Source organism: Pocillopora verrucosa, chromosome 1, assembly GCF_036669915.1.
Source record: "Pocillopora verrucosa isolate sample1 chromosome 1, ASM3666991v2, whole genome shotgun sequence".
NCBI classification, from domain to species: Eukaryota; Metazoa; Cnidaria; class Anthozoa; order Scleractinia; family Pocilloporidae; genus Pocillopora; species Pocillopora verrucosa.
The window spans coordinates 35421817-35437413 of record NC_089312.1 but is presented as its reverse complement, the minus strand read 5'-3'; the positions used below and the strand labels follow the sequence as shown (position 1 = coordinate 35437413).

General features: G+C 41.6%; 1 protein-coding gene across 1 annotated transcript in view; it reads right to left on the bottom strand.

The window, feature by feature from the left end:
• The window catches only part of LOC131796977 (uncharacterized), a 43750-nt gene extending 33789 nt beyond the window's left edge, over positions 1-9961 (bottom strand). Inside the window, exons 1-2 of the mRNA XM_066161531.1 lie at positions 9794-9961; positions 9233-9290 (exon numbers count right to left, since the gene is read on the bottom strand). The gene's annotated coding sequence lies outside the window, so the exon portion shown is untranslated. The remainder of the gene's footprint in view (positions 1-9232; positions 9291-9793) is intronic.
• Between the last annotated feature and the right edge of the window lie 5636 nt (positions 9962-15597).

The following is a 15597-nucleotide window of genomic DNA, read 5'->3' as shown; positions in this document are numbered from 1 at the left end:
GGTGTATCTTGCTCCGTGCTCTATGAGGGACCCTTGTTTCGCAAAGCGCACCTTGCTGAGAGCAGCGATGTCAATGTTCAGTCGGATTAGTTCTTGTGTCACCAGTGGTGAGTATCGTTGTGTTTGGTCAGCTTCGTGGGATATTCCAGCATGCCTACTTGAGACTTGTTGTCTTTGGTCTTGTTTCTTTTCCTGTTTTCCACAGTGGCTCAGCTGAGACGGTTGTGGCGACCACAGGGCTGTAGGTTTTGTCCTTCTCCTAGCCTCTGAAGGCACAGGGTGCTGCTCTCTTCCGCCTTCATAGCTTTTGGGAAATTGCGTCTTCATCCGCCTGTTCTGTCGTTGGAGCTTGGTTCCCGGACTCTTGGTAGGTCTTCACACGTCAAGCCTGACCTGCACACCAGGGTACAGACACTATGTGCCTGGAATTTTTATCGAGGTTGACTCCTCTAATTTTCAATTTTTATGAGGGTGGGTTAACAGTCTAAACCCAACCCCCAACCTAGAGCATCAGGCAAGAAAAGAAAAGGAGGAACTGCCTATGGAACAGATCCCGAGCACCAGTGGCAGCAGAGAGGCCATTCTCTAGGAAACTGCCGAGAAAGTAGGCGGTCTCTCCACAAAAAAGCACAGAGACTGGTTTGACGAGAATTAAAATCAAAATCTCCTTTCATACAAAGTTCCTCTGCACGCCAGATGACCACGCTACCATGACAGCATACAGGATAACGTGCAGTTATGTACATTCAAGGGTAAGAGAGATTCAGAACAAATGGTGGCTCGATCTGGCTGAAAAAACACAGTTCTACGTCGACATTGGTAACTCCAACGTACCAGGTCCAGGCTCCCTTGCGCTAGTCTGATGGCTCCGCACTACTCACTGATAGGGTCTCCATCCTCCATCATTGGATAGAGCAATACTCCAGAGGAGGCAGAGCTTCAGACATTGATGTAATCACGGTGGGGGTGTAGGTAGCTGGCGGAGTCACTGTCATTGAACAACTCACTACGCTGTTCACTTCCTGCTGGAAGAGTGCAAAGGTACCACAGGACCTCAGAGATGCAGTCATTGTCTCCCTGTTCAAGAATAAAGAAGACAAATCCGACTGCTTTAACTACAGAGACATCACTCTCCTTTCCATAGCAGGCAAGGCACTGGCCAGGGTGCTCCTAGACCGGCTCATCCCTATCATCGCCGAGCAAAACCTCTCCGAGAGTCAATGTGGCTTCCACGCCAACAGAGGCACTGTCGAAATGATCTTGGTGCTACACCAGTTACAAGAGAAGCGCTGGGAACAGAAAATGGACCTATATGCAGCCTTCGTTGATCTGACCAAGGCCTTCGACACGGTCCACCGAGGCGGCCCTTGGAAGGTTCTTGGAAAGCTATGTTGCCCACCAAAGTTCCTCACCATCGTTCAGCAACTCCATGAAGGCCAGCAGGGACAAAAACATAGCGGCAACTTTTCGGACCCCTTCCCCATTGGAAACGTCGTGAAACGGGGCTGCGTGCTGGCGCTTACACTCTTTGCCATCTTCTTCGGCGTGATGCCGAGAGAGGCTAAGGAAGAACTGACCGAAGGCATCTATATCAGGTTCCGAACCGATGGAAGTATCTTCAATCTCCGCCGCCTCCTCACCCGAACTAAGACGACTAAGGAGCTGATCCTTAAGCTGCTCTTTGCCGACGACTGTGCGCTTTTGGCACACACAGACGACGCTCTCCAAACAGTGATTGACCACTTCACAAAGGCTGCGTAAGTATTCAGTCTGACCTTCAGCCTGAAGAAGACAGAGCTCCTTCACCAGAATTCTCCAAAGGCAGTATACAGGCCACCCCAGATCACCATCGACGGCCACCAACTCAACTCGGAGGAGCGGTTTACATACCTCGGCCAGGTAATCTCCAATGACACCACGATCACCAAAGACGTGGACCACCATCTCGCCAATGTCTGTAGCTCCTTTGGTTACCTTCAGCACAGAGTGTGGCAAGGAGCTGGCACAGGCTGGTGTTGACCACAAAGACTAGCAGACGCTCGAATCAGGCAGGGTCGAATGGAGGTCAGCCGCCAAACACGCAGCTCAGCAGTTCGAGGACTCCTGAATGAACACTGCTGAGGAGAAAGGCAAGCGTCGAAAGGAGTCGGCCAATCAAGCAATGTCCTGCAGCCATCAGACCCTCCCCTGCCCCACCTGCTCAAGAATATGTAATCCAGAATTGGACTCATCAGTCATCAGAGGGCATGCCGCCCCCAGTAAGGACTTTCTTCCCACTGAATCTTCGGACTACGAAGAGTTTGCCATCATCATCGTAAAACGAATACTTATTCTCGGGTGAAGGACAAAAAGAGTAAGTCTTTTGATAAGCTTGCTTAAAATATGGGACTCTGCCAAATGAATATTCATGATTGTCTTGGGAGGAGAGCAGTATTTCATCACAGAAGAACACCTTATTGACTTTTTCTTTTTAAAATAATGTTTGCTTTTTTTCCTTAGGAAAAGAACGAGCATTCTTCCAACAAGAATCTGAAGAACGAGTTTCTTCTCATAGGAATTCTTATCCACAGAAGAAAACTCACATTTCTTTTCTCAGGAACCAGAATTCTTCTTCTCAGAATTATAGTCCTTCTCTAGGAACAAAGAATCTGAACTTATCAATTCATCTCTGAAGAGAAAAGAATCATTCTAAAAGAATTTGGTTTATGTCCCAAAGAATTGAACTTAAGAGTGACGTGAGCCTTTTTAATTAGAATTCATCACCTGTCCACTTCCGTCAATCGATGAACACTAAATTATTGAGAGGCTTTGGTTCTTCATTTTTTCACAAATTTCCCTCGGTGTTTACCGGCAACTCCACCATGAATACAACAGAGAATAACTACAGCCAGCACGGCCAAGTTTACGGACGACTTCATCACGCCACCGTGCAAAGTGTTTAAAAAAACTACGAGAGTATATGCTGGCAAAACGTGGGTATTGTCAAGAAAAACAATGTCTATCAGTCTCGGTCTTAGAAACTTCGAATTCTACCTAGAAACTGCGAAAAGCTATGTATTCTATGTATATGTCCGTCCATGTGCGCATGCATAATCATTTAACCGCTGTGTTAGCCCGCGCAACCGATTTCGGATAAAGGGCGATTACCAAGTTTGTCTGGAGAGCAAGCAAGACAGATTTGAACAACAGAAATTTAAGGACTATTTAGGAAATGCTCAAACCCACAAATAGGTCTTTCACATCCAGAGTTATTAATTTCGGTGTTGTAAATTTTCACACGAAACTGTAATGTAAATTATCGTATAAACTACGGTGTCATACATGGATTTCCAGCCCTGAGGAAAGCTGTAACAACACACGTGAAAAAAACGAAATTTTAACACGTGTGCTTCATATCGCTGCTGACGTGTCACTCGCTTTCGCGACACTCGGTCAGGTTTATGAATGACTCGAGCAAAGCCTTCGGCTTCCATGGTTGTTTGTCGAAATTTTCTTGGAAGGATTATGGTTGCCCAAACATTGAATAATTCGTATCGCTTACAAACACTGACGTTCAACCTTTTCTAGAAGTAGAAGAAAACCAAAATACGAAAAAAAAAAAAAAGAAAAGAAACAAAGTTACGTATTCAGTAGCTTTGGCTCCTTTAGTAATGGCATTTCTTGCAGCTGAGACAACTGGACGATTTTTGCCACAGGCCACTTTTGGCCGTGTACCTGAAAGATTTCTTCTGTCGGTAAGGACAAAAGCAATACTGAGCTAGAGATTGAAAGATGGCTCCTGTCTCCTTTTTGTATGTTTAACAAGAGGCTATCTAAAGAAGAAAGAATGTTTCGTTTCCAGCATGATAATGTAAGGAAAGGCTGTCACATGGCAGGAAAAATTCAGGGAAAAATTAATTACTTCAAGGCCTGGGGTAAGTCAGGTAATTTTACTTTGAGTCAGGGAAATTTCCATCTTTGAAAGAAGTCAGGGAAGTTAAGTTTCAAGTAAATATGAAGTTGTTCAACTTATCTTGGCCATCTTCTTGGCGAGAGGTGGGGACACTTCTTTTCTAATGTTGATTATGTACATTGTTTAGAACAATTGACAGTTGGGATGCTATAGTGTCTCTCGATTTCTTAAATTTTTCGAGTAAAAAACGATTCCCCGTCATTTAGTTACTTGAAAAGTGTGACCGGCAGTCGACCTCACGCAACTTCCAAGTATTTGAGCAAGCGTAAACCGAGCACTAGACATGAGATCTATAAATCGCCTCGAGATCACTTAGCAGTTCCTCATCGACCTCTAATATTTTTTGTTGTACAGGTTCTTTCTATTTCTGAATTTTTTAAAGAAAAATTTGCGACTGTCGGTCATTTAGTTATGTAAGAACTGTGACCGGAAGTTGACCTCACGCATCTCTTGAGAGAGCGTGAACTGAGCGTCACACATGAGATTTATACATTTCCTCGAGGTCGCTTAGTAGTTCCTCATCGACATATAATAAATTAGATTGTATCGGGTCTCTCGATTTGTCAAAATTTCCAGAAAAATATCCGACTGCTAGTCATTTATTATTTATTTGAAAACATTGACCGGCTGCCGGTCATATGACCAGAGCGTACTGTAAACGAGAAACAAAACAACTTAGCCCTTTTCGACAACATATAGCTTCATTCTAACCTCAATTCACAAAATCGCCCAAAAGTTCTTTAAGCGATACAATTGCTTCCCTTTCGTGTCCGTTTCATGTACTGTTTGCGATCTTTGAAAATCACAAGTTTGGTTTTCCAGCTCGAGGTTGTTTATAATCATGATTTCAAATAACATTCATATAACAGTAGTCTTGTGGGTGCTGATTTATAAGGGAATATAAAACTTCCGGTAAAAAAAGAAGCGATCTCACTCATAAGATGTCATCTGCAACAGACGCTTGAGCAGCTATTTTGAATTCTTGTTTCACCCATTTCAAACCACGCGACCACGTAGCTGAAAAGGTAGATTCTTATTCTTATAACAAAGATTCTGCCTCCTCTCTTATAAATTCTGAAATTGCAATTCTTTTAATAAGATTTGCCACTAAACATTCTTTCTAGTAGAAACCTCTACTTCATTGCCTTCTGACAAGAATTGTCGTTCTTGAGAAAAAGAATTCGTGCTTCTTGTAGCCAGTGTTCCTGAAATAGAGATTCTTCTCAATATATGTAGGTCTAATACATTCTTACGAGAAGAATTCTCTTCTATTCAATCTCGTTGCAAGAACCTTGATTCTTCTTGAATCGCAACCAAATCATTGTTGTAATGAGAATTTTGGTTCTCAATAAGATAAAATGCGATTTGGGGAAATAAAATTGCGTGATATGCCCGAAATTTGAATAAGTTATCTAATCATTGCGATTAGTCCTTTTTTAATCAATCGTTCTACCGAGTAACTGCACTTGATTGTCTAACACCTCTTTAAAACTCTTCATCCAAATTCATCCCCTGCAGGCGAACTATTGTGATGTAACGCCGTAATTAAATTTCTAGACGCGGAGTAAAAAGCCCATAAAAGTCCGTCGTTTCGTTTCGTTAGTTTTCAGGCTAGAGCCGTGTTGCTTTCATTTAAGAACTAGTGTCAGCATGCATAAGCGGCAAGTCATCCAAAATTTGCTTTCACTCCTACTTTCATATTTTGTAGGCCAATATGTCCTAATAATTGTGGTGTAGTTTTTTTGTGAAAATATATCTTTTAGTTTTCAAGAAACGAATTTTTTAGTTCGACCGCTCAAATATGCAATTTTTCTAAAGAAGTGTTCGGCCATGGTGAAGGTAGGGTTAAGTCGATTCGAAAAGCCGATAAGGGAATTTGCAAGCGTGCATCACCTACCGGCTCCGGTAAGTAGCTACTTATACCACCGTGTACAAAATTACGCTTCCCGTCACACTTAAGTTTCGATTGGGAATTGGTCAATAGGCCACCAAAAATCCAGACAGAGGCGGAGTTTTCTATACTTATGTCTGAACACATAAGGGGAGGCGTGAGTGGCCAGAGCGCTGGACTCCGGGTCGGACGGCCCGGGTTCGAGTCCTGGATGGGGCACTACGTTGTGGCTTTAAGCAAGTCGCTTCACACACCTTGCTTCGTCTTCTCGGATAAGACGTTAAGCCGGAGGTCCCGTCTCCTGCAGGGTTTGGGGTAGGAGACGTTAATTTCCCACGCACGAGATTACTGTGTGATGGATGTCATCCCCTGGGTTGGGTTGGGTGGGTTTGTAACTTGTAAGGCGCATCTGAATATATTCATATAGATATTTGCGCCGAATAAGTACTTATTAAGTATTTACTTATTTAACACTTTGTTGGCTTCTCGCCGTCTGGCGGGACTAGTAATTATGCACACAGTGGTAAAGGGCCCTTCCGCACTAGCTACTAGACGATGACAAAACTTGTTTCTCTTCACCTAAATCACATCAAAATTTGCCTTTGCTAAATTTCAAGTGTACTGCACGTATCAGCACCCCTCAGGGGACCCCTTTACAAAGGAGGGCGGGGGTGCGCGGCGAGAATTTTGAAAATGACCCCTATAAAATTATATAAGGCAACAATTGATGTTTACCCCTAAAAAGTACCAGTTCAAAAAAAAAATTAAGAAATCCCAAAAATAAAAACTCCTTTATCGATATGCTCTAGAAGCTCATTCAGATCACTAAAATCGTCGCAGTAATGCTTATTTCAGGCATTTTATTGAGCGATAAACAACCTAAAACGTAACAGCTGGGTCTCTGGTAGTCCACTAAAGTTTGAGACACCGTAAAAGGTACCAGATCGCTGATTTTGACCCCTAAAAGGTACGACAAGCATCCTCACCCATTTCTGATCGCTTCGTCCCCCCCCCTCGGTCAGCACCCTAAAAACAAAAAATTATGATTTGCCCCCCAGTGAAAAATAATAATAATAGAAAAAGTGATTTGCCCCAGTCTCACCCCCTCAAAAATCTAATGGTCAGTCTCAAAGGTGCCTTTTACAAAATTCCAAAATTGGTTTCGTTCCATAACGAAATTAATTTCACACCGCGTTTACATGCAAAATAAAATTGCCTGTAAAAACAAGTATTTATGTCCTTTACTCTCTTTTCTATGCTTCCCTCGCTCCTTAAAAGGACTTATACAGATATGAGTGTCGTGTCGCGTTTACATTATACAGGTACAGAAGGTTGTTCAGAATGAGCGTTTCATTCTGGAATGAAAACTCCAATACACTCATTCAGAAATGACTCGTTTCGAATAAATTTTACTCTGGTATAATGTGGCAACCGGGATGAACTCGTTCTTGTACAAAACTCATTCCGATATCATGTAAAAGGCCCCTACAAGTTTTTATTCTCAGAGCATCACGCTTTACTCTCCTGTCTAAATACTATAAATTTCAATAGCGTTGAAGCAACAACCCGCAAAAATCTTTACGCAGATTCATTTGTGTCAGTATCAATTATTGCGTGATTAGCTTATGATTTAAATAGGGGAGGGGAAAACACAACGCAAAACCTGGGCTCCTGGAAAAAAGTAATACCCAGGCGTAGCATAATGATCGAAACAGCTAATTTAACTCGGGTAATATTCACGGTGAAAATTTGCACATTTGAGCGGTCAACGAAAAAAATCCTTTCTCGAAAACTAAAATATATTTTCACAAAAAAACTACACTACAATTATAAGGACATATTGGGCTACAAAAAGTGAAAGTAGGAGCGAAAAGGAATTTTGGGCGACTTGCCAAAATATTCCAAATTTGTTCGATGGATGCTGACATCCTCTCTTAAGAGTTCTAATAGCGAACCTGGTTATGTCACAAATTGTAAGGTTATTTAGTTTTCTGTCGTTGTTGTTCTTGTTGTTATATTAGAGTGAATTCAAAGGGTAATGATTTTCGTTGGGTGGCAGTGGCCTTTTTGCTTCACAGCGTAACGATATCTTTGTGATCTCTTCTATTGTTATTACTTCCAGTCCACATTTACGTCACCCTTGCCATGGCAACGGAACTTTTATTTCTGAGCGTGAGAGTGAAGCGGTTAAGATGTATTTGAATAATCTGTTCTTAATTGTTCTTCTTATTAGCATTTAGTGACGAACTCAATTGCAAATAACAAACGGGTTGAACGAATTTACTCTAAGTTGTGCTTAGATTTTTTTCTTATTTACTTTCGGTCGATTCACGTTTTTACATTGGAATACACGTCCATCTCGCAAAAATATTAAATGTGCATTCACTTAATTTGTGGCGTTGATCGTGTAGCATTTACCTACAGCCCATCACGTTAACTTTTTCCTTGCCTTTGATCGATCGAGACCAACGTCATACGTTTTCTAGAACCAAGCCTTGTAAGATTCTGGGTGTTTCGTTAAACTAAGGAGCTAATTTGACGGATTTTAGATCATTGAATTCAAGGCATTTATTAATTTCCGAAAGCCGGAGTATTTGTTGTTTGCCGACTTGTGTACTGTCACAATCTAAAGTGCATTTTCTAAGGCAACCAATTCTGTCATGCAACAATCTAAGGTATGATGTTGCTTACAGGGCAAGTTGTAATGGTCTCTGCTTACTTAGCTATGGTATAATTTCCCTATTCATTCAGTTACGTTAGTTTGGAACAATGTTTTTGGAGCAGTACTACTCACCAATAACTCAATTGTCATTCTCTAAACCAATATAAACCGAGATATTCTTTACTGAAAAGTTTCCTCATAACTTAAACTCTACACAAACACCCACACCGAGATGCCATCAAATATTTATTTGTCTCTTCAGCGGCAGGAGCGAGTTCAGGTTCAGAGTTCAGTTCTGCTTCAGACGGTCAGAATATTGTATATCGACACTATTACACGATTGTTTTAAATGCTGAATATTGCTAAACTCTCCCCGTAAAACTCTTGCTGTATAAAGCTTTTTCAAGAACGGTTTGTGATCTAATGTACTCAAAAGAGGAAGCCATCTCCCACAGAAATAACATATCGTTGTTCGGAAGTGCTTTAATATCGATGGCCTAAATTCCTGAACGTGTATGAAAACCATGTTATAAGAAACACCCAGCTTAGCACTTGGAATAGTTCACAAAACGTATCAAAAGTCCTTTCTCAAAACACTCTCTAATCCGGAAAGAGAATGAACCAGGTGATTATCGATTACTTGTGTTTTAGTTTAGTATGTCTCAGACTCCTTCTTTAATTAATAACAATAATAACAGTGCCAAAGCACAGTAAATTTTGTACTCACCGAGTGGACAGTGACTTAACAATTTCCCAACAGCCCGATATAGCTGAAAAACCTGAAACTAGAGTGAAAGGTTGGTCCATGAGCAGCGATCATGGAAACTGTTATCATTTAACATTTCCCCATCCTTGGCCGGTTTTCATAAAAATGGCGGCCTGGAAAATCAAACCGTATGCAAAATATGATTCTATCGCGTGATATTTTGTTCCTTGCGTTTGAAACATAAGACAATGTATTTATATGAATGTTTGAAGGTTCACAGTAGATAACTTATCTCTTTAGTGGCTAAACAAGATAACAGATGGCCGTTCCCACATGGCCGCCATGTTAGTGCCCCTTAGAAAACAGCGACATAGCGTCCCCTTACTGAGCTCTATAAATTACGTTCATGACAGACATTTTGGCGAACAACTCATCAGCGGAAAATCATACGGCCTTGAAACTTCGCAAAAATCGTCTATTGATCAATATTCTACATTAGTCCACTCTCTTGGCGTGAAGCATTCAGTAGTTTGATCAGTTTTAGATTTCGATTGCGTGCTAGTTAAAAGCAAAGGTACTCACCGAGGACTTCGACGAAAGTACTTATATAAGACAATAGATTTCAATCTTTGCTGGCAAAACCCATCCGTGAGTTTGGCGGAGGGCAATTAAGCTTTGCGCAACTTTGTCATTCTTATGAACTTAACATCTCTTGGACAAGGGGGCAGTCCGGATAACAGAGTAAACGGTTCAGAAAATTTGAATGGCACACGTCATGGAATGACTTAATGAGTAAGGAGAAGTTCTGTCATGCGTTGCGTTATCAGTGCTAATCAGGCATGCTGGGAATGTTGTGATATGCTTGCGGTGTATACACATTCCTGTTTTACCATGAAAGTTTGCTAAAATAAATCACGGTTACACTGCTAGAGACGGCCTCGTCTTCGATAATCTTAACCTCTATTAAGGGACGAGACTAATGGACCAGAACAGTGAAACAAGAATCTTACCTGCGGCGAAAAACATCGACCATAAGCCACCAGATCAAGCCGACCACGTGGAAGGACAAATCCAGAAGCAAATCGATCAAAAGTTCCACGAATCAGCCATCCATCTGAACAATGACCTTGTCTATGCACCAGCTTAGAACTAGAACACGGAATGAATGGCGATAGGAAATAGAACAAGTAAGAGCGACGGTCAGGAAATATCGACCAAAATCTTAATTTCGTGGCAAGAGTTGAAAAATCGCTTTCTTTCGTTTTTTGTCCATAAATAGCTTTTAGGTAGATTAGATACCTGATGTGGATTGTTCCCGCCAAAAGCTTTTTATTGTTTAGAAAAATTAGAACATCGGTTTTTGTGGTCGGAGTCACAAAATTGGCTAATCATTTACGTGAAATTTGCATACATCAACTTGCCTCTCGTTCGCAAACAAAGTCGCACGGAGAAATTTGGACACTTTATTTCAACAGAATCACTGTTCTTGTTTTACTAAAAGATTCTTTTGGAGCAAAAGCTACACTCGCCGAGCAGAAATTATTCAAAAATGAGGAATAGGTTTTATGGATAACAAAAACTCCGTTTTGTTATTGATTTTCGACTGCAATATTGCACATGTGGTATAACGCCAAATTGACTTCATTCTAGTTAAATCCCTCATTTAGACATACATCTAAAACATACCTGGGAATTAGCTTGGGTTATTGAAGGAAATCTCTATAAGGCGGTATCGAAGTTATGGAATTTTCATGGTGGGTCGGCGGTAATTGTGTAAACACTTCCAGTTTCGAAATCCACGAAAGTGGATATTTGATCCCCAAATACTCATTTTTCTTAATCCTTGTAGATTTTACAATTGCAAAGTTGCGTTTCTACTTAAAGAGTGAGATGGAAAAGCCAAACTGGGTGAATTCTAGCCATTTTGAAACGCTAAACTCTATCGACCGGAGACTCCGCGTGACGAATTGTTTCGTGACTAAACGTGATATTGGGGAGTCGATCAGTCACGGAATCACAATATTAACAATGCATTTCTTGACGGCGTATGAGAATAGTGTTTTGAGGAAGAAAAAATCGATCGTCCTAGACAAGTAAACAGAAAGGTAAAAGATTCAAACTAGAAGGGGCTCCTGATTCAAGCTTATGTCTTGACATCTGTTGCGTGAAGGCGAATATGGAAATTATATGCGCAAAACGCAAGCTGTGGGGTGGGGGACGGGGAGGGGATCAGGGCAGCCAGAAAAATAGTCTTTCATGCATTGACGACATAATAATCGCTAAAAAGACTCTAAAAACGTTATGGCTTCATTTTTCAACTTCTCTAAACAAAACTACTTATGCCATTACCAGGATACAGGAGTCGAGTATCGGCTCCTAGAAAACCATATCCGAATCTTACTCCATACAACTTCATTCTTTCACTTTCAAAGACAAGCAAAAAAAAAAGGAAATAATGCGAAATATTTAAGTTATCAACCATTTTAGGCACGCAACTTGTGCTGCACCTATGTTTATAGCCACTATTGTGAAATACTGCGCAAAAATTGACTTCTCGGTGGAAAAACAGCGTAACACATAAGCCACAAAATGTACCCCCTGTTTCAAAACCTCGAAACAATTTTCTGCCCTGCCTCGTCAAAATCGGTTAGGGAAATTACGCTAGCTAATGGTCCCCTACGAAGATAATAAGGCGACTCGACGGATCATCATATTGACAATTCTACATGTATTTATGAAGCAGATGACAACCTAAGCAATTAATTTGGTCCGAAGAGCACTCTCTTATTTTGGTGTTAACAGGGATGTGCCGCTGAAGAGGATATGACTGGGGTCTTCCTATATGGGAAGCATTAAACAGGGTAAACGTTGCGGCGCGCAGTCTGACTGCAAAATACCAAACATTTTTGAAATCTAACTCTATCTATAGCTTAAAAAAAAAACTTGATTCGGTTTGTGAATTAAATGAATCATGGCCAGAAATCGAGGACAGCCAGCGGTTTTGAATGTACGCTAATTTTTAGGGATTTTGAATAGCTAATAAGGATTTATACATTTGCAAAATCGCGGGGAAGCGAACGTTTACTTTTTACCGTGCAGTAGATTTACAATTTACTAGCCTCGAGTAATTCTACTTGACATATGTAAAAACAAATAAATGCGAAACCTAACACTGGTTCTAAAGTCCAAGCTGTGCAAAATCTAGTCTGAGTCCCTATTAGAAAAGCACCAACCCTTTGCTAATGCTTCCCTGTGATCGTTCGATCGTGACAAAACGGGGCTCCCTGTGTTGCTCTGGCTTGGTAACCTCTCTGTTTTGAAAATGGCGGCTGATCGAAGGAGCTATTTGGAAAAGTCTCCAAAATGCCTTCTTTTTCGATCGCTTCGTGCAGTAATGGCGCAGAGATTCACTCTATGGAATTTCTATATTTCAGGGAAAAAACCAACTGGTTTAGCAAAGAAGTTAGGCCTCTAAAACCGTATAAAAATGAAGATAAACATATCCTTCAAGAACCAGGACGTGGGGAAGGAAACACCAACATCTAATGACCTTTTTTCTTGCTTAAAGAGAAGCGCTTAGACAATATTACAGACTCTTGTATGGCAAGGAAAGCCATCTTTTTATGGTGAATCACGGACCAACTTTGGGAGCTTGACACATTGCCAAATGAACATGACTGAAAGTCAGGATCGCCTTGCGAAGGTTTAGACGTGGGGAAGTGAGCGATTCTTCGTCTAACTTTATTTATCCTTAAAAGTTTCTTTTCTCCCCATTAATCCTTTATATGATCGCCATATTTAAAGAACGGGAAAAGTAAATGACGCGCATGCTCCAGCGCCATGTTGTCCTCAATTTCTGGCCATGATGGGAATTCTGTAATGAGTCATAACAAGTTGGGTCCCGTCTTGATAAGGATGGCAAAATGAATGTCCTTTTGTCTTAAAAAGGTAAGTGACTCAGCGGCATATTCCCACCTAACGTTCCCATAAGAACCTTCAATTTTTCCCAGGTTAAGATATCTTTTCAGGTAAATACGAAAAACATCATCCCAATACAAGAAGATTCCCGTCAGAGCAGGGAAATCACACGAAAACCTGATCATGTTATTTTACTGTTGACACGAGCAGTTGCTACAAAACGTGGACAGTTTGTCGACGTAAGGCCTCTTCAGTCTGACTGTTATATGACTGACGTCTAAATCAAAGTGCTCGCACAATCTTTTCAGCGTTTTTATGCTAAATTTGTTCAGTTTACCTTGCTTAACAAGGTCACACATATTATGACAGTCAAACACGATTGGATGTTGTAATGAAACTTCCCTCCGTACTTTATTTGTTAGGTCCTCAAGGGAACTCTCGAACTCCGCGGCTTCGTCATCATTTTCTTCTGTGTCATCCTTGTCAAGTAAATTCTTTTGGGTAGCAAGGCGACTGAAAAAGCTGCTTATTTGTTGGCTGGTAAGGAACTCATCGCTGCTGAATAAGCGTTCTCCGTCATTTCCTCTGGCATGCATCATTTCTTTCGCAACAACTACTGGGTTAGCTTTGCGTCCCGTGGTCTCACCAATATTGAACTTTGTGGATAGGTACTTTTTCTGCTTTACATTAAAACGTGTTCTTCGGTTCTGGGATGATCTTAATGCCCAGCCCATAGGAAGAGTAGACTGTAGTGGCACTTGTTTTGGCACTTCCTGAACATTTCGTACACAGGGGATGCCCACCGTTTGAACCTCCAGTCTCTCCGCATATCCATAAACAGCTTGGTCTAGGAGTGGTTCTCGTTCGAGAGCACGTCTGTGTTTTCCGGAGTCTAGGTGTTGCTGCAGATTCGAGTAACGTTGGTAACGTTTGATACATCCCTCTTCCGGACATGAAAAAAGACGAGCGTTGGAGGTTTCCGTTTCTGTTTCGTCACTCGAGTTTTCACTGGAACTATCTTCCTCGCTCTCCTGTCTCGGAACAGTATCTTTACGCTTGGATTTTACAGGGGGAAAACTCGCTGAGACACCTTTCTTATTTACGTCCGTTAAGTACGGAACTTCCGAATTTTCCGAGACGTTCAGCTTATCCCAAGGAGTGTATTTCCCTCTGCCAATTCTGTATGCTCTCCAAACTCGCAATCCCTTGTCATCGTAATGTACATTCGAAATTGAACCCACTCCATCAAGCTTGATGTTCAAAGAAGCTGGAGCTTTTGGGGGTCCACACGAAGTTACCCTCACCGAGGACATTCCGCCGGCTGACAAAATGGCTTCTTTCATTTCTTCTGACATTTCAATGTTGTTTCCGGAATTCAGGTAAATCTTCATGTGGGATTTTATAGCTGCGGACCTTCTGTCGCAAGCCCCTTTTTTTCCTTGAGGATCACAAAAATCCATGCGCTTCACAATCACGCCTTGATGTTTACCAACCATGTGAGCAAGGCTGATTGTGTTACCACAATGGTAACACCGGCGTTGTCCTGCCAATAGTATCCTCGCTGTAGGTGTGGCATGACGTCCTTTAAATTTTTGAGTACGTCAGACATGACGGACAGTACCGCACAGCTATCTTGACTGCAACTTCTGAAGACATGGCACATGGTAAGGGTTTCGTACTTTCCAGCATTACTTGTGCTTTCCTTTCTCATGGCGACAGACACGTGCCAGGTAATTCCCCTTTATCCCAAACCAATTGCGTTGGCTTTCACGATATTTTCGAGGAATAAACTTCATGGCCCAAGCTTGTACAAGTGGAACCGATGTGTCGTCCAAGTCTCGGCTTTATCTTGGTTCACCGAACGCAACATATGAGATTTCCAGGCAATTATATCACGTTTTGCTTTCTCGGTCATGAATGCGAGCTCTTCGTGTATTTGGCCTTTGGAAAGATGTTCAAGATTCATCGCCATCATCTCGATTGCTTTCTCTATCTCCTCTATAGTAACGGCAAGGGAATGACACTGACCACAAACGTCGCTATGATCATGGGCACATGTAGCCTGGAAGTCAACATCTTTAGGGTCGCTGAGAGCAAAAACGATGCAATGATCTGGAATACTTGAACTCTCTGATAGGTGAACCTAAGTGATTAAAATGTGCGCAATAATTATCAAATCCTCAATTCTGAGGAATATTTACGTAATGCATTTACCTAATGCTATCTTCTAAAACATCTCAGAACCTAAGTATTGTGAAGCTGAATGCCGTATTTCAACCCCCCCCCCCCATTTTATCTTAGGGTGGACTTCCACTTTTGCATATCGCGTAAACTTCACTGGCATGCCGCACGCACGTAAATGTTAACTCTATTCAGACCGGGCTTTTTTTGCCTCCTGGTTCAGGTGGGCGGAGCTCAGAGGCCCCCCTCTGTAACTACAAAACCGCTCATGGTATGGTGAGCAACAT